The following is a 24689-nucleotide window of genomic DNA, read 5'->3' on the forward strand; positions in this document are numbered from 1 at the left end:
CTATTATAAATCCTAGCTACCACAAAGAGTGCATTGGTTGTGTGAAAAAGAGCCCCAGATTTGCTCATTGCACTGGTGCCTAGGAAAGGATGACTACTCCTGGTAAAGTCATCCTGGTCTATTTTGTAAAGAAAGTAGAGAAAGGGGTTTGGGGATTGCTTACTTGAATAGGGGTAAGTCCAAGTGGGTGATCCTCAAAACTTGAAGAAGATGCTTTGGGTGGTCAGCTAGGGGATGCATGAGCCCATTGATGAAATTAGTGCTCAGATAAAGGGAGAGTTGGAAGTGTTTTTCTTCCAAGAACGGGAATCAGAGGTGGAAAGTTAGAACAAGGAGTTGTGGTTTTGTTGTTGTTACAAATCTTATTGTTTTGATATTGTAAACCACAAACGTGTTAATTTTATTAGAAATGAAAAATAAAAATGTCTGGGAGGATACATATTTAATTCATAACAGTGATTTCTCCTAGGGAGATAATGGGACTTGGAAAAGGATTACAATTACTCAAATCTTTGTTCAACATGCTTGTGAATTGTCCAAATATTTTACAACAAGAATATGCTTGTGCATTACTTCTATATTTAAAACAAGTAAAATAATATAAAAGTGAAAGAAATAACAAAAGAATACATCCTAGGGAAAGAGATTTCATTTTAATGACATGAAAGACTGGTGGACAGAAATGAAAATGAAATGGTAGACTAAAACAGCCTACCTGAATAAAGAGATTCCCATCCAGGGGCCAGCCCAGTGGCGTAGTAGTTAAGTTCATATGCTTGGCTTCAGCAGCCTGGGGTTTGGAGGTTCAGATCCCACGCGTGGACCTAGCACTGCTCGTCAAGCCATGCTGTGGTGATATCCCACATAAAGTAGAAGAAGATTGGCACAGATGTTAGCTCAGGGCCAATCTTCCTCACAAAAAAAAAAGAGAGAGAGACACACATGTAGACAGAGTATAGCTTCATTTCAGGGCATCGAATCTAAAGAAAAAAATTCCTAAAAGCTGCTAGAAGAAAAAAATAAATCACTATATGTGAAGAAGTAATAAACCAATACTGTATTTCTCATCAGCCATTCTGGTTCTAAGAATATAATATAACAATATCTTCAAAGATCTGAGGAAAAAGTTGAACCTTGTATTTTTTATCTAACCACACTATTATTTAAACATGAAGGAAAATAAAGATATTTGGGACATTCAATTACTCAAGACATTTTTACCTACAAACTTTCTCTAATAATATTAATAGAACATGTATTCCAACAAAATGAAAAATAAATCCCAAAGGAAAGCAAAGGAGAGAAAAGAAATAATGAGCCAAGAAATAAGTAAAGACCTGGATGATAAAAGAACAAGCTTAAAAAATAATCTGAATCTAAAATGTCAGTGATACCAACAATCCACTAGAGGTATAAAAGCCACAGTTTATCCTGCATCTAAATACATTGCTTCGAAAAATATAAAACAATATTTGTTGGAAGCATATAAATAGAAACTTCTAAATCTATGATCACATTGGGAGGTATTGATACACTTCTTGGGTTTTTGACAAAATCAATTATATGAGGAATTTGCATAATCCAATGAATAATCCTGATTCTATATCTGTATCTATTTATATTTACATGTCATTACATCCAGTAAAAAGATGGTCTTTTTTTTTTTTTTCAAATACATGTGGAAAGTATATATGCAAAAAGCATGGATCACATATTAAGCCATAAAAGAAACCCCAATTGATTATAAGAGCAGAAATTATACCAGGCATATTCATAACAACAAAATTTATGCAAAACATGGTAAAAAAAAAAACCCCAAAACTACACACTTTGAAATTTAAAATCAATTTCAAATATGTTTTGGGTTATATAATAAAGAAAAATACAAACGATAAACTTCTTAAAAATGATAATGCACAGCATAGTAAAGTCTGGAACACAGGTGAAGTTGTGAGCACAGAAAAATTTATAACTATAAGGCCAAATATTGTAAAGTAATACTGACTGAGAATAGATTAAATGATCTTCCAACCCAAAAAAGTTTAAAAACAATAGTAAAATAGACTTGAAAAAGTAGAAGGAAGGCATTTTAGGAGATATAAATACTAAATTAAAGGGGCTGGCCTGGTGGCGCAGCGGTTAAGTGCACATGTTCTGCTTCGGCAGCCTGGGGTTCGCCGGTTCGGATCCCAGGTGCAGACATGGCACCACTCGGCACGCCATACTGTGGTAGGCATCCCATATATAAAGTAGAGGAAGATGGGCACATATGTCAGCTCAGGGCCAGTCTTCCTCAGCAAAAAGAGAGGATTGGCAGCAGTTAGCTCAGGGCTAGTCTTCCTCAAAAAAAAAAAGTAATTCAAGAATTAATCCATAAAAATGTTGTTTATTTCAAAACTTTAATAAAATTACAACCACCTTTGGAAAATCTTATTAAGAATAAGAAGACAAACGAAATGTCATTAGGAAAGAGGTAGGGCCATACAGACCAGTAGAAAAGAGATTAAATGTTAGAATATATGTAAAACTTTGTAGTAGTATATTTAAAAGATTACATAATATGAATAATTTTCTAGGAAAACGTGAGTTATATAAAAATGATCTCAAAACAATGTAGAAAATTAAATAAGCCTATAATACAGTATAATTGGAAAGGGAATCAAAATTCTCTTTAATATTAATATTAAATAAGGTAGACGAATATTAATATTAAAACTAATATTCTAATATTAAAACAGTAGAAGGACCAAATAATTTTTAATATTAGAAATGTTAGAAGAAGCAAACAAATTTATGAATGATTTCTACCAAATCTTCAAGAAACAGATAAGCTCCATGATCCATAAATTATTCCAGTACATCAAACATCAAAAAATCGGAAAGCTATGGAACTCATTTAACCAGATTTCAAAAACTTGTCAAGGGAAACAATAGAAAAGGGAAGCATAGATCATTCTTACTTACAAATATAGGGCAAAATTTTTAAATGAAATATCAGAAAATGGAATACAACTCTCTACTAAAAGCATAAAATATATGACCAAGTAGAGTGATCCTAGGAATGCAAAGATGACTCAGCACAGGAAAATTTTACCAGTGTAATTTAGTACATTAATAAACAGACTAAAGGAGAAAATCCTTACAATCGTCTCAAATAGGTGCAGAAAAAACATTTGATAAAATTCAGTGATCCATAAATCATAAAAAGTTTCAGTCAGAAATAGAGTAGCTTCTAAAAACAATTTATTTTAAAGAGCATCTAACAGAAATCTGGAACAAACATCACACCTAATAGTGAAATTTCTAATTAAGTTAGAAAAAAGACAAGGCTATCTACTCTCACTGAGACTTTCAACTTTGTACTGAAAAGTTTAGCCAATGCAGCTAAGACAAAAAGAAGAAATAAGAGATGTAAGTATTAGCAAAGAGGAATCATCATTTATAGCAAAAAATGATTTTTATGCTAAAAATCAGAGAGAAATAACTGATAAAACTAACAAAAGAGTTAAGCAATGTGGCTAAATATGGGAACCACAAATTAAAATTAATTAGTTCAAAAAATTTGACTAACTGGATATTAAAATTAATGCAATACATTTTTAGTTTTGGCTGAGATCCCAAGGCAATAAATGGCAATTGTTTCCACATTCCAAAGTTGGTGCTGGACCACCCACAAAAGACCAGTCAGTTCTGTGAGCCTTGAATCTTTTACCCAACTCAAAGATACAAAAGAATTAAAATTTTGGAGTCAAAAATTGAAGACATTGTTTTTTTGGTGTGAGAGAGACTTTAAGAGGACCATTTGGAGAGACCAATAAATGTTTCCTGAAGCCTGAGGGCCCAGGGTGCAGGTGCTTTGACTCCTGTCTGAGGAATCTAAAGATATGACAAAACTATGCGTATTTCTAATATTCATATGTGTTTGTATATCTGTGAAGAAATATCCTACGCTAATAAGAATGGATACTTCGGCATGGGAACTAGGATTGGGACAAGGAGACATGAGCTTTATTTGAGTTGTTTAAAAGAGACATTGTATTGCTTCATCAATGAGTGAATTATGTGCTTAAGACTTGCTTTTTCAATTATCTGTGTCTGAAGAGAATACAACTGCTGGGTCCACATATTCGTTAAGAGATACTACTTTTGATAACAATCCAAAGTCTTTCCAAAGTCTAAGGACATAACCCACTTTTACAAAAAGGCTTCATTTATTACGTTGGATTTTTTCATGAACTTTATTTTAAATCTTACGTTTCTAACTGTGTGTTTATTATAAAAAAGAAAATGATATAGAGTAACGTAAGTGAAGCTAATGTTTCCCTTCACTTCTCCTTCATGTAGTCAGACACATCTCCCCAGGTGACCATTGTTATCAATCCAGCGGGGATCTATTGAGATAATTTTTGTGTACTTACATTTATATATTTATGTGTCTAGAACACATTTACATAAATTAAAGCAAGTTGCACGTATTATTTTACAGCTTGCTCTTTTGCTTACTAATAGTGGAGATTGTTCCATGTTGGTACATATAGATCTTCCACATTCTTTTAAATTCTGCATAATGTTTTAGTATAGATGCCCTATAATTTCTTTAACTATTCCCCTATTACATACCCAACATTTGGATCTTCCATAAATCTTTACTGTAATGAACATTCTTGTACATATATCTTGGGGTACAAACTAAAATGCATAGATGAGCATGAGATAAAATGGTTTCTCAAAGAAATCAAAGAAAGTGCTATTTCTGCAGGAAGCATGGATTGTTGATAAGCAAAAGCACCAGGCAAAACCCCAAGATTTGAGACCTTGCCTGTTTAAATAAATGCTTATTTGCTTCTGTAACTTGATTGAACTGTGTGAGAATGCTGATGGTGTTCTTGGCTTAGAGTTAGGTTGAGAATAACTAACCTATAATCCGTGAATGGCTAAACTTTGTCTTCCAGAGATAAATTGAGACTGAGCTTAAGTTCATGTCAGCACCTTTATCAATGTGAGCAGTAAAATAAAGTTATGTGCTATATTGATATCATTCTCCATGAAAGGGAGGGTTGGCAGGTCTTCAGCTCATCTTAATGCCTGAAGAATATTGATTGGGCTAAGTCACGCTCCACTGTGGAATATCTATACTAATTTTGTAGCGTGAAACTCCACAAAACTTCGTTTTATCAGTGATCGTTAACTCTAGCCTTAACTCTGAGCTTTGTCAGTTCAGTCTTAATGACTAAATGCTCTTAATTTAGAGGTTCTGTACCAGGTTTATGATTCTCTTTTCCAAGCTTCTTACCTTCACTTACTCTTTCCCTTGGATCCGAATGAGTTGGCTTGAGCGCTAACCTGTTAATATGGACTGTACGGCTGGACCCTTCTATCTCTGGATGGGGTGATGATCCCACCATTCTTTAGCTCGTGGAGAATGTCTTGCAGCTGTCTGAGGAATACAGATCATTAGTGATTTTGGCAGGATTTTGTTGGAAGCACAATGCTAAAGATGAAAGGTCAGTTTTATTTAACTTACGAAGACAATGAGTAGCAGATTAAGCTAGTTTTCTGGTAAACAGTGCCATTACTTTCCAGTAAATAGTGTCAAGATGCCTTGATGAATAACATACATGAGATAAAGAAGAACATCTCTCAGTGATGGAAAATTAGGTATCTCCATAAACTCAAAAATGCCTTTAGTTTTCTTCTTGCTATGATCTGTTCCCTGAAACATTTACCAACAGGTCATTTGGTCGTACTCATGGAAAAAATGAAGTATGTTCTGTTGAAGACACAGTCTACAGAGATGGGCCAGTTTAAGGACTTTCTTTTCATCTGTCTGAAGTGTTAAGACACCAAAACAAAGCAGTGCATTCTGTGCTACTACTGCATTGCCCACCCGTCTGTTGAAGCTCAGAGATGAGCTGGAATGCAGTTAGAAAAGAGCCCAGGCTAATAAAAATTGAATGTGGCATACCAACCCGTCAACATCCTTCACTACAAGATGGAAGACATAGTTTTGGCCTGCTTGCATGCATTTTTTTGAAGCACACATAAAACAGGCCATGCTGAGAGACAGAATCTCTGAGCCTGAGACAAGAAGCTACCTGGCGCTTGCTATTTGGAGAGTTAGATTCTCCGTAGAATGTGAATATGTCTGTGGTAGTAAATGCTTAGGGTGGATGCTTGAAGAACATTAGCGCTTTCAAGGTGTTCAAGGACCAGTTAGTAATTTTCTGTCATGGTACCACTAACAATAATTACAATAACAGCTAACATTCATTGAATGCTTATTATATGCTAGGCATTGTATCCAGTGCTTTTCAGGGATAATTACATTCAACTCTCACAGTAACTGTGAGATAGGAATAAGAGACACAGAAGGGTTAACAATGGAAGTGTTCAAAGTCACATGGCTAAGGTTGAAATTGAGATTTGAACCCAGATGGTATATAACTCTTGGACCACACTCTAACCGTTATACATAATACCACTCAATTATCTCCTAGAGGCCTGCAGCTACAATCTCCAAACTTTTATGATATTTGCAGTGGCTGTTTTTTTCTTTTTTTTTTTAACCCATCCTGACTTTCCCTACAGGACTGGGTATGGTATAAATAAATTAAGGGGAAAAAACTTGAACCAATTAACTGTTTTTTCCATTTATTTTCAGCATTTTGCAATACCCCTCAAGATATTTGGAGACACCCCGCTGAGCGGTGAGGCAGATAGGAGTGCACTGGTCTGTTACTGTGAGGGAATGAATTTCTTGAGCTCTTACAATGGCTGGGTTTTCCACTTAAAGCATTTTGAAAGATCCTGATGACTGAAAAAGAGAGAGAGCAGGAGACAGGCAGCGAGTTGGCCAAGGTGAGGGGAATCCAGCTGCTTACCCATGTCTGGTTTGTTGCCTCAGATGTTAAGGGAAAAATCTTTTGAAACCATTACTTAAAAATGGAGCTTTTTGGACACTGATTCAGAACTGTTTTTGATCTTTTGGCCTTGTTTTTGTTGAAACGATATTTTGTTTTACAAGCAGTGCTGAGCTCCAATCCCACATTCCTGCTGACATAACTATTATTATTTCATGGTTTCAGCATCTTCTCTGGTAACCCTATGCCTAATTTTTAAGAATATGTAGATAAATGTGTGTACACGTGTATGCACATGTGTGTGTGTTGGGTGTACGAGTGGAGAAGAAAATCTCTCAGAGGAGCGTTGGACTGGGCATTTAGTCCATTCAGATGTTTTTGAGTAGGGACAACAAAGCAGATGAACCCAAAGTATCATGTTTACAATGCAACCAGTTTGTGCAGCAGAAATGAACTTGTCCTGGTAGACTGGAGTGGATGGAGTTGAAGATGTCTTACTGGGGCAGCATCTGGCTCTGGGAGAGCACAAGGCAATGCCATTTCCTTGGGTGAAATTTTTTTCCCTTTGGAATGTTCCTATACAACTATCTTAACTTATTCCTTTTCTTTCCACTTTCCAAACGGAAATAATGGTGGAGGAGAGAACTCGGTTACCTTGTAGCCTTTCGAGACCCTAATAGGTTTCACTGGCCAATTTGAATCTTAAGCAGGAAATAGAGAAATCTGATACTTCAGTAGTGCTTCTTACATCATTAACTGTGACAATACTGCACATTTCTGTAGTATGATAATTTATAAGCCCTTTCAAATAATTTGCTCATTTGATTTTCCCCCATTTGAGGAAAAACAAGGCAGGTAGTGTTATCCCCATTTTGCAGATGAGAAAACTATGACTGAGACAAGTTAGAAGATATGATGAATGGCACCTAGCTGGTAAGTGTTGCATCTGGAACCAGATCTAGGTCTTTTGACTCTAATGTTGAGCTTTTTTCAGCATACCGAGATCTCTGTGGTCTTTCAAATAGGGCTTTTTTAGTTCTATGGTTTATAATATAAAATGATTGTAGAAAACCTAGAAATTATAGGAGAATATGTCACCAATAATCACACTAATCAGAGGTATTTGTTATTAATATTCTGTATTTTTTATATAGCCAGCCCTGGTGGTCTAGTGCATAAGATTTGGCGCTCTCACAGCTGTGACCCTGATACATTTCCGGTCAGGGAACCACACGATCCATCTGTTGGTTGCCATACTGTGGCGCCTGCGTGTTGCTGTGATGCTGAAAGCTATGCCACCGGTATATCAAATAGCAGCAGGGTCAAACCCTATGAACAACAGCAGAGGATTGTCCAATATAGTGCTGGAAGCTGAGAGGATGGTGCTTAAAGACTAGGCAGGGTTCCACTCTGCCATACACAGCATCACCAGGAGTTCGAACTGACTCGACGGCACTAATAACAAAAATTTTTCACATATATACATGCATACATATATAATCTATTTTTGTATATATTTGATATGAACATTTATTTATATGTATACGTACACATACGGATGTATTTTTTAAGTTAGTACATGCATATAGTTTAAATTCAAAAAGTTAATTATAGGTACCATGTAGAACAACAGATCTCTAAAACTTATTCTCCTTGCATAATAGAAATTTTATTGTGCAGGCTAAAATACGTCAAGAGGGGGCTGGCCTAGTGGCCCAGTGGTTAAAGTTTTGTGCACTGTGGTTGGGTGGGCCTGGGGTTCTGGGGTTTGGATCCTGGGTGTGGACACATTCCACTCATCAGCCATGCTGTGGAGGCATCCCACGTACAAAATAGGAGAAGAATGGCACAGATGTTAGCTCAGGGCAAATCTTCCTCACACACACACACACACAAAAGTGAAGAGGGTACATCTCATGTTAAGTGTTCTTATAAAAACAAGAAACAAAAAACTATAACACACACACCACAAAAGAACACAAGGAAATTTTTGAAAGTGATGGATATGTTTAGTATCTTGGTTGTGATGATGGCATCATAAGTGTATGCATATGTCCAAACTCATCAAGATGTGTACATTAAATGTGTGCATTTTTTTTGTATATCAATTATACCTCAATAAAGCTAAAAAAAGAAAAAATAAGTTTCAAAAAGCATATAAAGTATGTCTTTTTCCCACCATTATTCTCTAGCCTTACAATGTCTCTCTCCACAGGTGAAAATAATATTAGTTTCTTGACGAGCTCTCTGGAGTATGTTATCTAGAGCTATTTTGTTCATACAAGTAAAGATGTACATACATACATGTATCTGTTGCATATGTATGTATATAAGTATGTGTATATATGTACACGTATGATATGCATGCATGATACACACACACATATATTCTCCTCATATGGCAAAATGCTGTGCCTCCCACTGTGGATCTTCCAGAAAGATCATATATCTTTGATTTTCTCACTTATTTTATTTTGGAAATTTTTCCATATAAATATATAAAGAGTCTCATACATCTTTATTTTTATGACTGATGGATAAACATTAACCTGTACCTTACTGATGGACATTTAGTTTATTTATGAACTTCCTTATCACAAACTATTCACATTATATAAAGTTATATATAAGCCAATTTGGGTGTGTGAGTTTGTCTTTTTTGTAAAACCTGTGAGAAGTGGATTTACAAGGCCAAAGACGTGTAGATGTCTTGGTAATATGTTGACAAATTGCCCTCCAAAGAAGTTAAACCAATTTACATGCCCACAAGCAATGTATGAGTGTGCCTATTTCTCTACATCTGTGCCAGTAGAGTGTTATCAAGTTTTTTTTATATTTTGACAATTTTACACATGAAACACGGTTTCCTTTAGTGTGCTTTTAACTTGAAATTCTATTATGAGTGGAGTTAAAAATCTTTTCATGTTTGAAAACAAATTGTATTTTCTGTAAACTGTCCCTTTGCCCATTTTTCTATTGGCATGTTGGTCTTTTTTTTCTTATTGATTTGTAGGGGTTCTTTATATGTTAAGGACATTAATTCTTAATTGATAACATAAATTGCTAGTACTTTTTCCAGTTGGTCTTTTTTTTTTAACTTTGTTTGTGGAAGATTTGGCTTCACAGGTTTAAAAAATTTTTAGGTAGTCAAACGTATGAACTTTTTCTTTTATAACTTCTGGATTTTGTGTGATAGCTAGAAAAGCCTTCCCCAATCAAATATTTTAAGAGAATTTTCCTTCTTATAGAACTCTTTTGGTTTCAATTATTATATTTAAATATTTGATCTTTCTGGAATCTATTTTAAATAATGTATGTGGTGTGAATCTACTATCTATTTTTTGTTTGTTCATTTTTTTCTAGATGAGTACTCTTTGTTCCCTCACCATTTATTTAGTGATTATTTTCCCTACAAACTTGAGATATTATCTCAATATATTTGTGGTTTTTTTCTTTGCTTTTTATCACTGTGCAATAATCTGTCTCTCTGTCCAAGTGCCAGAGTCATACTGTTTTAGTTCTTGAGCCTATAACAGTGTTATAAAATTGACTGTAATAATGTTTTTTTCTCTCTAGTACCTCCTTATCACTATTTTTCCCAGAGTTTTTCTGTCTATTCTTGCTTGTTTATTTCACCATATGAACTTTAAAGTCAGCTTGCCTAGTTCCAGGAAAAAACAAGTGTTGGTATTTTTATTGGGACTATGTTGTATTTATAGATTAATTTAGCAGAAACCAGCATTTTTATAATGTTGAGTCTTCCTATCCAAGAACACGGTATGACTTGCCATTTGTTCAAGTCTTCTTTCTGTCTCTTAGGAGTATTTAAAATATTTATGCAAATAAAAGAAAACCTATTTTGAGCTGTTTTTTCTAGTATTTTTTTTGCTGCTATTGTAAATGGAATCTTATCCTCCCTATTCCTGTTTGTCAATTTGAAATCTATTGACTATATATTAATTTTCACTCAGCCAACTGCAAAATGTGATCATTTTAATTCTTTGTTCCCAATTTTTGTATCTTTAATTTCCTTCTTTTGTCAAAATTTCTTGGGCTAATACTGAGAAACAATGTTAAATTAAATATTAGTGGTAATAGTGAAAATTAGGGTCTTTTTTCAGATTATAAGGGCAATATTTCTAATGCCTTATCATTATGCTGGCTTGGGTATTGAGAGAGATATTTTACCATGTTGAGAATACTTTCGTCTCTCCTAGTTAATTATCAGTTTTCTTCAATTATTTGTTAAGGTCAAGAACAAATGTTGAATTTTGCCAAATGCTGTTTCAAAATCTATGGAGAAATTATAAGACCGTTTTCTTAGATCTATTAATATGATGAATTACAATAATAATTTTCTCATTCTTGAGCCATATATACATTGCTGAAATAAATTACTAGATAATAACGTATGATTCTTTTAATTAGCTGTTAGAATCTGTCAGTATTTCCTTGCTATTTGCGTCAATAATCATATGTACTATTGGTCTGTAGATATTTTTGTGCAGTCATTGGCAAGTTTTTTTCTCAATGTTATGCCTGGTGCAAGTGTTATGCTTAGGAGCTTTCTTTTTTCTATGCTTTGAAACAGTTGAGCTGCAGAATTATCTTTTTTTTAAAAATTTTTTAAGGACAGCTCAAGGCTCCTCATACAGCCATCCAGGCCTGGTGATTTTGAGCGAAAACAGTTCTTTATTAGCTTCTTCCATTTCTTCTATAGTAATTGATTTATTTAGATTGTTTATCCTTCTGTAGTCAGTTAGCTAGATAAAGTTTATTCCCCAAGGAAATTATCCATTTCGTCAAGGTTTCCTAACATATTCATAAAGTTGAGAAAGTCATTGTATATGATGCATTTTGGTTTCTTCTGTATTTGTTATTTGTGCCTTATGATATCTTGTTTATGCATTTATGATTTCTCCTTTCACTTTTCTTGATTAAGTTATTAAATAGTTCATTGATTTTATTAGTTTTCCCAAAGATTCAGCCTTTGAATGTGTGTATTAGTTTTAAAATTTATGTTTTCAAATTAACTTATTCTTTAATTTTAATAATTTTCTGTTTTTATTAAGTAACTTCTTGAGTTGGATACTTAATCCATTTATAAAACTCTTTCTTATTAATACAAGTATTGTTGACTAAGCATTTTTCTCTGAGCACTATTTTAGATGTGTGACACGTATTTTCATTATTGCTATTTTTTTAGATAGTCTTCATAATTTCTTTGGACTTTTCACCTCCTTAAATATCTTTACAGTTTATTACTCATGTGCATCTTACAGACTCTAGCTTAGTTCATTTTAAAAAATTGATGTGTCTTTCACATTCTTCTAACCTACAGGTTGGTTTTTCTGCCTTTCTTCTCCTTAGAGTTTATCTTTTGAAGAACCTGGAGCACAGGATTTATAGATTTTTCCCACAGTCTAGGTTCTGCCGATTGCGCATTCATGGTGCAGTTCAACATATTGCTCTGACCTGTGTATTTTCTCCAAATTGGCAGCTAGATCAGCCTTGTGTTCTATCCCTTTGACAAGACTATAAGTGATGGTGTGTTCTTTCATCAGGAAGTGTGTAGTCTGGTTGGCTCTCCCTTTGTGGTGTTGGTAGCCATTGATGCTCTTTGCCTAGATCCATTAATTGATTGGGGGCTTCAGAATGGTGATCATCTACTTTCACCATTTCTTTTTCACAATTACAGGTACTTCTTTTATAAAGAGATGTTTTTCCTTGACTGACAGCTATGTAGGAAATGCAGGATAAATTCTCAGGGCTTTCTCTTTATGTACCAGTTCTAATTGGTTTACTACTATACTCTGAGAGTGACCTATTAGTTTTTTTTTAATGTCATCATAATTCATGAATTTAAACATTTATTATCTTTATGTGAACTTCAAGTTCTATTTTTAGCCAATGAGAATCTCTTTATGTTGATCCCTGGATCCTTCTGACACAACCCTTGTAGTCTTTGATAGCTTCCTTACTTTCTGGTATGATCAGATGTTCCAGGCTCATCTTGTACCTTTCCTTGTCCCAGACCTGGAACCAGTCATTCCTGCAAAAGGCCCTGATTTCCTTTAGTGAGAAATTGTATTTTAAGATCACTGGGTGGGTACTAGGAGTGCTCATTACTAATGGGAGTGTCTCTTCAGTGGAAAGAGCCAGAATTCATGGAGACCTCATGAATTCAAATGATAATTCCAATTCCAATTCAGTATTACTTTTTTCCCTTAAAACTTTTCCGTATTTCATCTATTCATCTCCTTTCTTCCACACTGAAAATCCTAATTCTCAAGGACACAGGAGATAATAGAATTAGAATATCACATAATTACTCGTTTACTCTGACCAACATTGCACACATAACAGTCTCAGAACAACTATAATATCACACCAGTATAATTACTGAAAATAGTTCAAAAATGTTTTTGCACGTGCTCTTTCAATTCTACCCCTGATTTTTCATAGGTGCACTATACATTATCTGAGCATATAGCCATTATATATTACACTCTCTCCCTTTAAACCTTTATTCATTAAGTAACTGTAAGCAACTAGAGGCCTAATGCTCACCATGTGTTTGCAATATCTCCCTGCTCATTTTGATGTCTGAAGCTGATTTTTCTTTTAAGTTCATAAGGAAAGATTCACGGAACAATATTCTCCAAGTTCTTACTTACTGATAATAGTTGGTTGTACACTTGCATATGGAAGTCAGTTTTTCTAGATGTGAAATCTTTGGCTTACATTTTCTTTACTTGGACATCCTAAATACTTTGTTCCATCTTCTGGCATAAAGTGCTACCGACAAAAAAATCTGTTGATAACCATTTTTTGCCTTTGTAAGACACTTACTGCTTTTGCTTAAAAGCACACAGGATATTTTTATTTTTCTTTAAGTTTAATTTAACTAGAATGTATTTTCTTGTCTGTCATTCTACCTCAATATTTTCAGACACATGGTGTGCTCTTTCAATATGCAATCTTAAATGTTTTTACTTTTTAAGTTTCAGCAAAGTTTTCTTGAATTATAGAATTTAGCTTTAGCCTTATTCTGCTTTCTTGCTTTAGTTTTATTTTTCAGGGATGTTGATTATCTATTAAATATATGTTGCCTCTCTTCAACTTTTTACACTTTTTCTAAAATCCTTTTTATCTCCACATTTGTTTTCTATTTTTTAAAATTTCCTTCTTTTTTTAAACCTCTGTGCTAGTCTGTTTGGGTTGCTATAACAAAAATATCACGGACTGCGTGGCTTACAAACAACAGAAATGTATTTCTCACAGTTCTGGAGACTAGGAAGTCCAGGATCAAGGTGCCAACACATTCATGTCTGGTGAGGTCCTGCTTTTTGGTTCAGACATGGCCATCTTTTCACTGTAACCTCACATGTTGGAAGGGGCAGGAGATCTCTCTGGGGTCTCTTTTACTGGGCCACTAATCCCATTCATGAGGGCCCTGCCCTCATGACCTAATCACTCAAAAGGCCCCACTTCCAACCACCATCACACTGTGGAGGCACAAACATTCAGTCTATGACACCTTCTGTTTCTCTTAAAGTATTATCCCTGAAGTCTGTCATCTCATTTCTATTTTATAATTGCAACTTAATGCTGATCTTCTGTAATTATTATTACATGTTTTATCTCATTATGTATTTTTACTATATATATTACGTGTTAGATGCCATTATTTTTTATTTATACAGTGTTATGTCTTGTGTAATTTTCTTAATTTTTTTAGCTTGTTTTAAAAGAGTACATTATAATTTTGACTGAATTTTACCATGTCTCTTTAGTATAAGACATGCTAAAAGACATTTTGCCTCTCTCTCTCACTAATAAGTTTGCATGGGATTTGACTTTGATACTTTTACGTTGTTCATTTTTGCATGAAATTAGTCTTCCCAGAAGGAGGTATGGTTGAGAGTTGCTTTTTAAACTTCACAGAGTTCTTCGATTTTTTGTTTATTTCTTTTGTCCTTTTTTCCTTATTTTCTTTTGTTTTCCCTTCATTGATTTACTCCTTTTGAGAGGTGTGTGTAGTGTTAAAAAATATCATGGACCTCGAGGGTATTATGTTAAGCGAAATAAGCCAGTCAGAGAAAGACAAACTCTATATGACTCCACTCATAGGTGGAAGTTAACATATTGACAAGGAGATCTGATGGGTGGTTACCAGGGAAAAGGGGGGGAGGGGGGAGGGCACAAAGGGGGAAGAGGTGTACCCACAACATGACTAACAATAATGTACAACTGAAATCTCACAAGGTTGTAATCTAGCATAACATTAATAAAAAAAAAAATGAAATGAAAAAAAAAAAAATCATGGCTTCCCGTCTGGGATTTCCTGGCTGTGTTTTCCTTTCTCACTTGTACCTGGATCCTCTCTTGCCTTCATCTCTGTGGTCTCTTTCTTGCTGTTTTGATTCCCCGCTCAGCAGTTTCTTCTCAGTGTAGAGCCCTATCCTGGAAAGGAGCCCTAGATGGTTAGTTTGGAGTGTTTACAGAATTTAGACTGATTCAACTTTTTCAAATCACTTTTGAGCCCCTTGCATTCACCACTAATGACCTGGGAAGACGTCTCTCCATTACAGTGGCTGTTTCCAATTTGGCCTTTGGTGCTGGCCCTCACCTGGTTGCCTTTGGGAGTTCATGGAATTCCCTGTCATGTAGTTTTTTAATGTAAATGCTGTCCATGGGAATTTGATTTTGCTATCTAGTTGCTCTTTTTAAATTATTGATTGATTGATTGATTGATGAGGAAGATTCACCCTGAGCTAACATCTGTTAACAATCCTCCTCTTTTTTTCTTGAGGAAGATTAGCCCTGAGCTAACATCTGTTGACAATCCTCCTCTTTTTTTCTTGAGGAAGATTAGCCCTGAGCTAAGATCTGTGCCAATCTTCCTCTACTTTACATGGGGGTCACTGCCACAGCATGGCTGATAAGTGGTGTAGGTCCATGCCTGAGATCTGAACCCACGAACCCAGGCCACTGAAGCAGGGTGCACCGAACCTAACTGGTACACTGCAAGGCCAACCCCTAGTTACTCTGTTTTTAATGTGGAGATTTGGAAGATTTAAAAAGAAAAAACTATGGTGACACTGTTGCCATCTTCTCAGAATCCCCTTTGAATTTCCTTTTTTTGATGCAAGAGTTAAGAGAGAAGTCTTGTTGTTGATGATGGTATCATTTTGTTTTTAAAATTTTGTTTAATTTCAAGAAAGAATGGGCCTTTTATTTTCAACTTTTATCATTAAATTCTAGGTTTATTGTTGGACTTCTAGTTTTGTTGTTGTGATCAGGGATAGTTTTGGGTGCGAAGATATTCATAACCATTGAAGTATATCTTTTAGTATTATAAAATTCCGTTTTTGTTTTATTTAGTAATTCTGTATCTAAATTAAGTTTACTTTGTGTTTCCCATAATACTTTGCTTTAATTTTTATTTAAACAGTGAGTTGTCTTTTAAAAAGATTAAAACTGGTAAATATTTCATTTTTCTTTACGGCAGCCAAAACAATTGTCTCCCAAAGCTGTCCACATTCTAACCCTCAGGATCTGTGAATGTTATGTTACAAGGCCAGGGGGAATTAAGGTTGAAGATTGAATTAAAAGTTGCTAATTAGCTGACCTTAGAATAGGGAGATTCTCCTGGATTACCCAGGTGGGCCCAATATAAGCATAAGGGCCCTTAAATGGGGAAGAGGGAAGGAGAAAAATCGTAATTGAAGAGATAGCCTCATGAGAAAGACTCAGTCAGTCATTGCTGGCTTGGGAGATGGAAGGGGGCCATGAGCCAAGGAAGTTGGGCAGCCTTTAGAAGCTGGAAAATGTAACAAAACAGTTTTTCTCCCAGGACCTCCAGAAAGGAATGGATACCCTGTCAACACCTTAATTTTAGTCTAGTGAGACCAATTTCAGACCTCTGATCTCTAGAACTATAAAAAAAAATTATGTTGTTTTAAGCCACTAAGTTTGTGGTAATTTGTTGCAGCAGCAATACGAAATGAATATAATATTTATCTATGTATTTACCGTTTACAGCTCTCTTCATTCCTTTGTGTAGTTCCCAATTGCCATCTGGTATCATTATCCTTCTCCCTGAAGAGCTTCCTTTAACATTTCTTGTTGTGCTGGTCTGATGTCTGAAAAAGTGTTTGTATTACCCTCAATTTTGAAAAATATTTTCATTTGGTATAGAATTCTAGTCTGAGTGTTTGTTTTTTCTATTAAGTGTTTTATAGATGTCACTTCGATATTTTTGGTGTGCATAATTTCTAACTTTGGCATGCTGCCATTTATATTTTTCTTTGTGCCTATGTGTCTTTTTCTTTCTCTGGCTGTTTTTAAATTCTTCTCCTTATCATTGATTTTAAGCAATCTTGTCATTAATTGCCTTGGTTTAGTTTCTTTATGTTTATTCTGTATGTTGTTCCTTTGTTCCTTTGGGTTTATAGTTTTCATAAAATTTGGAAATATATCAGTCATTTTTTTCAAATTTTTTTCTCCCTCTCTCATGTTTGAAACTTCCCGTTATACTTAGATTAGATCACTTGATATCATCCCAGGGGTCATAGGTGATCTTATACTTTTTTCTGTGTTTCATTTGGATAGGTTCTATTGCTATTTGTTCAAGTTTATTAATTTTTTCTTCTTCTTCTTTTTTTTTTTTTTTTTGGTGAGGGTTGGCTGAGCTAACATCCATGCCAATCTTCCTCTATTTTATATGTAGGATGCCTCCACAGCATGGCTGATGAGTGGAATAGGTGTGCACCTGGGATCCAAACCCAAGAATTGGGGCCCCTGAAGTGTAGCACATGGAACTTTAACGACTCAGCCACAGGGCCAGCCCCTAATCTTTTCTTCTTTAGTGTCTAATCTATTAATCTCATCTAGTGTGCTTTTCATTCAGACACTATTTTTCTTCCGTCTGTGTTCCATTTATGTCTTTTGTAAAAAATCTTCTATTTCTCTCCCACTGTTATTCATGCTTCTTTTACATACTTGAATATATCTGTAATATTTACAATTCCTTTTTAAAGAGACGTGTATGCTAATCCATCCTCGCTATCATGTCTGAGTCTGTTAATAGTGATTGGATTTTCACTCGACTGTGGTTCATCTTTCCTTGCTGCTTTGCATATATGTTATCTTTGATTGGATGCTGAACATTATGAGTTTTACATTGTTGAGTGGTGTATTTTGTTGTATTCTTTTGAAGAGTTGATCTTTGTTATGGAATATGCTTAAGTTATTTTGGATCAGTTTGATCCATTTGAGGCATGCTTTTAATTTCTAAGTCAAATCCAAATTAACCTTTTTACTAGAGATAAGTTAGTTCTACTACAAAGATGAAGAGCTTTTGAGGGCTGTATCAAATTCCTTGTGAATTACAAGGTCTCTCCATACTGACTTTCCTTTGTGAGCTTCAGATATTGTTTGGCCTACTGCATTCCAATGTTTCTTTCCCTTGCCTCAGGGAATTTCTGTGAATGAATGTCCACATCACTATGCAACCAAGACTTAAGGGGACCCTCTGCTGATTTTCAGTGCCCTCACTCTGTGCATCTCTCTCTTCCCTGATGCTCTCCCCTGAAAATTATAGACATCTGAGCCTCCGTAAAGTATAATCTCTGTTTCCTCTATTCAGCAAGACAGGTAGGCTCTGGGTTAAAACCCTCTGAGCTGTATTTTTGAAACTACTTCTGGGTAGTAAGCTGTTGCAATTGTAGGACTCACCTGATTTGCTTCCTTTTTCTCAGGAATCACTGCTGTTCTACTTGTTGACCAATGTCTGAAAGCAATTGTTTTCGATATTTTGTCTAGTCTTTTATTAGGAGGCTAATTCCCATAGCAATAAATCTTTCAAGGCAAGAAGTACATGTCCCATACTTTCTCTTTTAAAGACAATTTTTTTTATAGGCTGATAACTTGAGAAATGTTCTGCTACAACATATTTTGACGGCTTGTGAAAAGTATATGCTTCCTTTTTTGTGCACATATGTGTATTAGTGTGTGTGTGTGTGTGTGTGTGTGTATTTCGGAAAGAAAAAGGGAGGATTTCTGGTTTAGTATGGGTGTTGGTTTGCCTTCTCCTAAAATCAGAACATGAGACTAGTACTTGGGTATAGTTAGTTATTTGGAAGGTAATTCCATGAAAAAGATTCGAGGCAGGGGGGATGTGAGATCAGGAGGAAAAACCAGTGTAGAAAATGGATTTGGATTCTGTGGTGATCTCTAAGAAGTATACAGAACTGTATATTGAAAGGATTGGAGGTTGGATTTTCTCTGGGAGCATTAACTCCTCTGTACTACCAGGCTGTGTTTGCTCCTGCACCAGTCGAACCCCCTTGGCAGTGGAGAAGGCCCTGGAGTTGGAATGTGGAGAGGAACCAGGCACACTCCTGAGGTGGATGCTGGCAGTGCAAGGGGAATTGAAGACAGTCACTGTTCAGAGTTCCAGCTGAAGTCAAGGGGAGGCGGGATGCTGTGGCACAGGCACCAGAAGTGTCTGCTACAGCATGAGTTTTCCATGGGGTGAGAACACAATATTCCTCAAGACTAGACCATGAAAGAAAGTCTGACCAGGCCATAACCAAGGCTTTGTCTTAACACTTTCATGTTGAAACTCGTAACCTTGGAGACAAAGGGATCCTATGGCATGGCTGTAAGTTTAATCATTTACATATTTGCCACCAGAGGAAAACAAATGAAAGATATAACTGAGCAGAGGTTTGGAGATGGGCAGAGCATTCATTTGATACTGAAGACCAGGACCCCCTTGGGGAATAGGCTTCCTTTGCCCTGGATTCTGTAGCCTTTTTTCCAACCATTTCCTTTTCTGCTCTCTTTCCCCCTCTGCTAGAGTTCTGTGTCTTTTTGCCCCACAAAACAATACTCTTAAGTATAGCTGCAGTGGAAAATAACCTCAAACCCTTAGATTTAGTGAATTCTGTTTAACTAGGCACTGACCTGCTGTCATCATTGAAGAATACATTTAAAAAGCCTTGATGCCTATTAAAAAGCTACAGAATTCTACCAGGAAAAATGATTCAACAACCCGCTGCTCCAAATTCTTAATCTCCATTTTTTCTATGTAAGGGGATACATTTTCCCTTGCATCTCTTGACCATAAGCATACCAAGTCAAACTTTACAGCCACGTCTGTCCTCTCCTCCCTCCACTCAACTCCTTTCCTCTAGAATTCAAACCCTTATCATAAAGTTTCCTCTGGATCAATCTTGAGTTCTTGACCAGAGTAACAGAAAAACAGCGTACATGTCCTACTCATGATGAAATAACTGGGAAGTCAGGGAATATATCAGGACATTTTGGCCTTGACAGTTGAAATCTTGCTCTGCCCAAGATGACAAGCTGGTGCCTATGCTAAGGAGGAAGATATTATTTAAGACTTTAGGAGGCACTTGAATATTCAGAATGTGATATGTTCTCCTGGTAAAGTCCTCTTTTGTTCTAGAACTTCAGTTTATGAGCATGCTAGAGGAATAGACTTCTACTGATCAAACTTTCCCCTTTACTTCTGTGATCTGTCTTAACTTCTAATGAAACAAATGCAAACAAATAGCATGAATCTATAGAATTGTCAGAAAAAGGGCAGATCAGGTAATGAAATTAGCCAAATCATATTCCCAGAGTATGAATTGAATTACATCAGGATGTTACACAGAGTGGCTAAAGTTATACATATCTAAGCAGTTAAGCAACAGTCATAATTGAAGAGTAGAACCAGGGGCTGGTCCCAGGAGAGATTGTGAAGCCATCTAAGACAAGAGATCAAGTGCTGAAAACTTAATTTTAGAAAAAGAGTACATGATAAGATAAGTTTGGAATGGCAGTTCAGGTCAACAGTTCTAAAGGGCTGGACTTTCTTAACGGATTGTGGCCCTTGGGGGTAATGGGTGGAATCAGATAAGAAAGGGTGGTTTTCATTGGTTGGTTTAACTGAAACCGAGCTCGTTTGGGCTGGCCCTTCTCATATCCTGCCTTGTATTGTTGATTGAGTACCCCATCCAGACTGTAAGCACTTTTGGGATAATGTAGTATCGTGTAATTTTCTATAACCAACATACCACCCAGCACAATGTTTTGCTCACTGCGTGTTTTCCAACTGGCTGAGAACCCTCCTAACATATCAGCCATTTCATTCAGTCTGGCATAAATAACACTAAGTGCTAGTTCATGTAAACTACATTTGACAAATCGGTGTTAAATGTTTTATGATTTATTATACCTGGCAATATTTACTAAACCCATTTACTCTTTAAAAAGTAAATCAAGAACATATTTGCAGGAGGTGTGTGAATTTTAAATCACTTTCACCTACATTAAATGGTCTCGTTTAATTTAATGAGAATAGTCTCATTTCCATTAGGAAGTTCTCTTGTGTTTTACTACCTCAATGCCCTAAAGAGGGAGTCAGGTTTATTCCAGCAAAGGGGCAGAGTTCCCTCTGCCACTTTCATAGCAAACCTGCCCATGTTATATTGAAAATTCCATCCTGCACTGATTACTGGTCTCAATAAACACATTACGAAGGTTTTTATGGTTACCAGTACTTGAGAGATATTATAAAATATAATGAAAAAATATTTAATATTGCCATGTGATTGCTCCCTACATTTTTTTCTCTATTTTCAAGTGTTAGTTAAAATGGTAATGTCCACCTCTACCATCCCGAGACAGTGCAGTTATTGTAAATCTAAGAGACGCACACGAACTGTAAAGAGCAGCTGAGCAGCTCAGGTTTGATGCTTTCCAGATTACTTGATGTCAGTCAGAGTCAAACCTCTCAATCTCAAGGCCATCAGTACTCAGAGTGGACAGTAAGGACACACACACTCACTTCACGTTCTGGTCAAAATCTGACATTTACTGAATACTGAAAACATGTGAAGCTTGAACTTGTGCAATGATATTTATGGACTACAGATTAGTGCGCGTGTGTGTGTGTGTGTGTGCACATGCGCATGTGTAGGACAGAGGGGACTCTTCTTGACATAATAGATTAACCTCTACTATAGCCTTTAGAATAGGCTGTCTTAGGCTTTGAGAATTCCACTGAAACTTCTAAATATCCAAATTCCTTTTGAAAGTAACAATAATTATTTTTAGTTTGTGAATGATACGATGAGGTGAGAAAAGAGTCTTTATTCTGTGTACTTTTAAACCATTCTAGACTGCAAAAGGCATTCCCCAAAGAGGAGTTATACAGAACTCAGGGGCAGAGAGGTCTAATATCTGTCTGTGGTAATTCATAAGGTGTCAACTTGGCTAGGCTGAACTACATTTCCCAGAATTCCCTTTCCTGGATGTTTTCAGTAAGAGCAGGCCACAAGAGGGATGTGGGAGACTTGGTGGGTAGAAATGGAGCCGCAGCCATTTTGAGGCTTACCATGTTGTTGCTGATCTGCTGACGCACCTCACTGGTGTGAGGTAGTAGCTAGACCTGCAACTGCTTCACCTTCCCCTTGATCCTTCTTCAGATTCTCCAACTCCTGGGACAGGTATGTGGTTTAGTTCCATGATGAAGGGCCCAGGATGTCCACACCACTAATGTCAGAGGAACAAGAACTGACACAGGTTTCAGTCTGGCTTTGTGGTCTGTAGTTCATGCTTGTGGATTCTCCCAATACGTTACATCCATCTTCCCTTCACACAAACACACACACACACACAAACCAGTATACATGTCAGTCAGAATTCACTCAGAGAAGCAGAACCACAGGCCATATGTTGTACACGTGCATGCACACACACATATATTTGTGTTTATGTATGTATGTATAGCCTATGGCTCAGCTTCTCCACGTGAATCCTGACTGATACACCATCTCTCTATGTCACTCTGGTTTTGAGGCTTGGGTTGAAGGCTTAGATTTGTTACTGTTTTTGTTGTTGAAATTCATTCTTCGTTTCATTTTGGGTGATCTGTATTAGTGAAAGTGCCCTTGGAGTGGATTTCCCACACCTCCCTTGAGAGATTACTTTAGAAGAGCTGCAGTTGTGAAATCTGGGAAACTTTCCAAGCCTCTCTTATTAACCTCTCCTCGATCCTCTCCTCCACTGGTGTTCCTCTGTGGACCAGTCTACTTTATATCTACAGAAAGGAGATTACACTTAAGACAGTGGTGGTGGAAACAACATCTTTATTTATCCTATGATTTATACGTGTCACTTAAGAAAATTCAGAAAGTGTTTTTCCAGTGGTCAGTCCTGAGAACTTGGTCTAAAGTTTGAAAATCAAATTATGTTTAGTCTTGCACATGGAAAGTTGGCTCAATTCTCCCATGATTTCTTTCTCACTTTGATCTGATATTCGGCGCGCAGGACGCAGTTGGATGCAGGATTCCAGACCCAATGACCTGAACTATCAACTCGTTTGTTACCTCATCACTCAGAAGAGGGGGCATTTGAAATTTTGTTGGTAGATTAGCTTATATATGAGCAAACTCAGAGAGATCCAGCTTTCTCCTTCAGATTGATGTTGGCTCCATGATGCTGACAGTAGCAAAAATTGCTTGTGATTGCAAGAGCAATTACCTTCAGCTGTAGGGAGCAGATCTGCTCTTTCTTGTCAACTCACATGGTGCTCGATCATTACTGTCATGGCAGTCATCCTGAGATTTCCAAATTTTTTAGGCCAGTGTAAAGGCACACTGAGCTTGGACTGAGCTGGAGCTTCATGAAAGCCACTCTAATTTCTAAGAATTTAAGCCAAGAGTCGTAACAGCTCACATTTACAAAGTGCTGATTCAGGCTTAATGCCAAGCATTTTACAGGCATTTTCTCATTAGAGCAACTCTCTCTAAGGAAATTATTATTATCCCCATGTTACAATTGAGAGCACTGAGGACCCACAGGGTTAAATAACTTGTCCGAAAGTCACATGGCTAATAACTTGAAGAGCTAGGATTTGAACCCAGAATGTTGAATGCAGTGGCCACGTTATCACCATGCTACATTGAAAGCTGGAGGCAAGTCCAGTGGGAAAGGATGAAATAACCTGAGTTGTTGATTTACAGTAACAGAATAGAAGCTTGCCTTGATCTGCTCCCACCTCACAGTCACAATAGACTGGAGAACTGGAAGTTCATGCATATCACCCTCTCACAGCACTCAGAGTCGAGGCAAAAAATAAAAATGGACGCAGCAGGTGAGCAGCTACCATGAGGGCATTTCCTGCAGTCTGTGCCTCTCCTGGCTCTGGCCTAGTTCTCTGCTATGACAACAGATTAGAGCAACGGTGGTGTTTCTCTGAAGTTTTACTAAACAAATGGGGAAGCTGTACATACAAATTTTCTCAGACTATTAAATTACTACTAAATTAGGGGGTAGGAGTGAGGCAGGGTGAACAGATTCTACTCCTTTTGGCAAGATAAGCAGACAAAAAATCTCGTCCACATGATTCCAGTCAAATATGCTAAGTGCCTTGTTATCCAGAGAGCACATTTTATGCTCCATGTTAAGCTGTCAGGACTTGTTCCACTGAGTGGTATGTTGAGAGGAAAGCCAGTCCCGCAGGCTGCTCTCTGGACCTGTGGATCCGCTTGGACTGGGATCACTGCTCAGCATGCCCCTGCTGGTTCTCGTTAACATTCTCCTTGCCTTCTCATTGATAAAGAAATAAAATCAATATGACGACAATCACGTGACTTATAATTTTCAGCATCATCTCTGTCCTTCAGATCTTTAAGAACTAGTGAGATATATTCAAAATCAGGATTCCAGTCCCAAATTACCTACCATTTTGTGAGCACTGATGCACCAGTTGGTGTATCACAGTTCCACCATTCCCCTAGTGGTTTC

The sequence above is a fragment of the Equus quagga genome, chromosome 16 (genome assembly GCF_021613505.1).
Source record: "Equus quagga isolate Etosha38 chromosome 16, UCLA_HA_Equagga_1.0, whole genome shotgun sequence".
NCBI classification, from domain to species: Eukaryota; Metazoa; Chordata; class Mammalia; order Perissodactyla; family Equidae; genus Equus; species Equus quagga.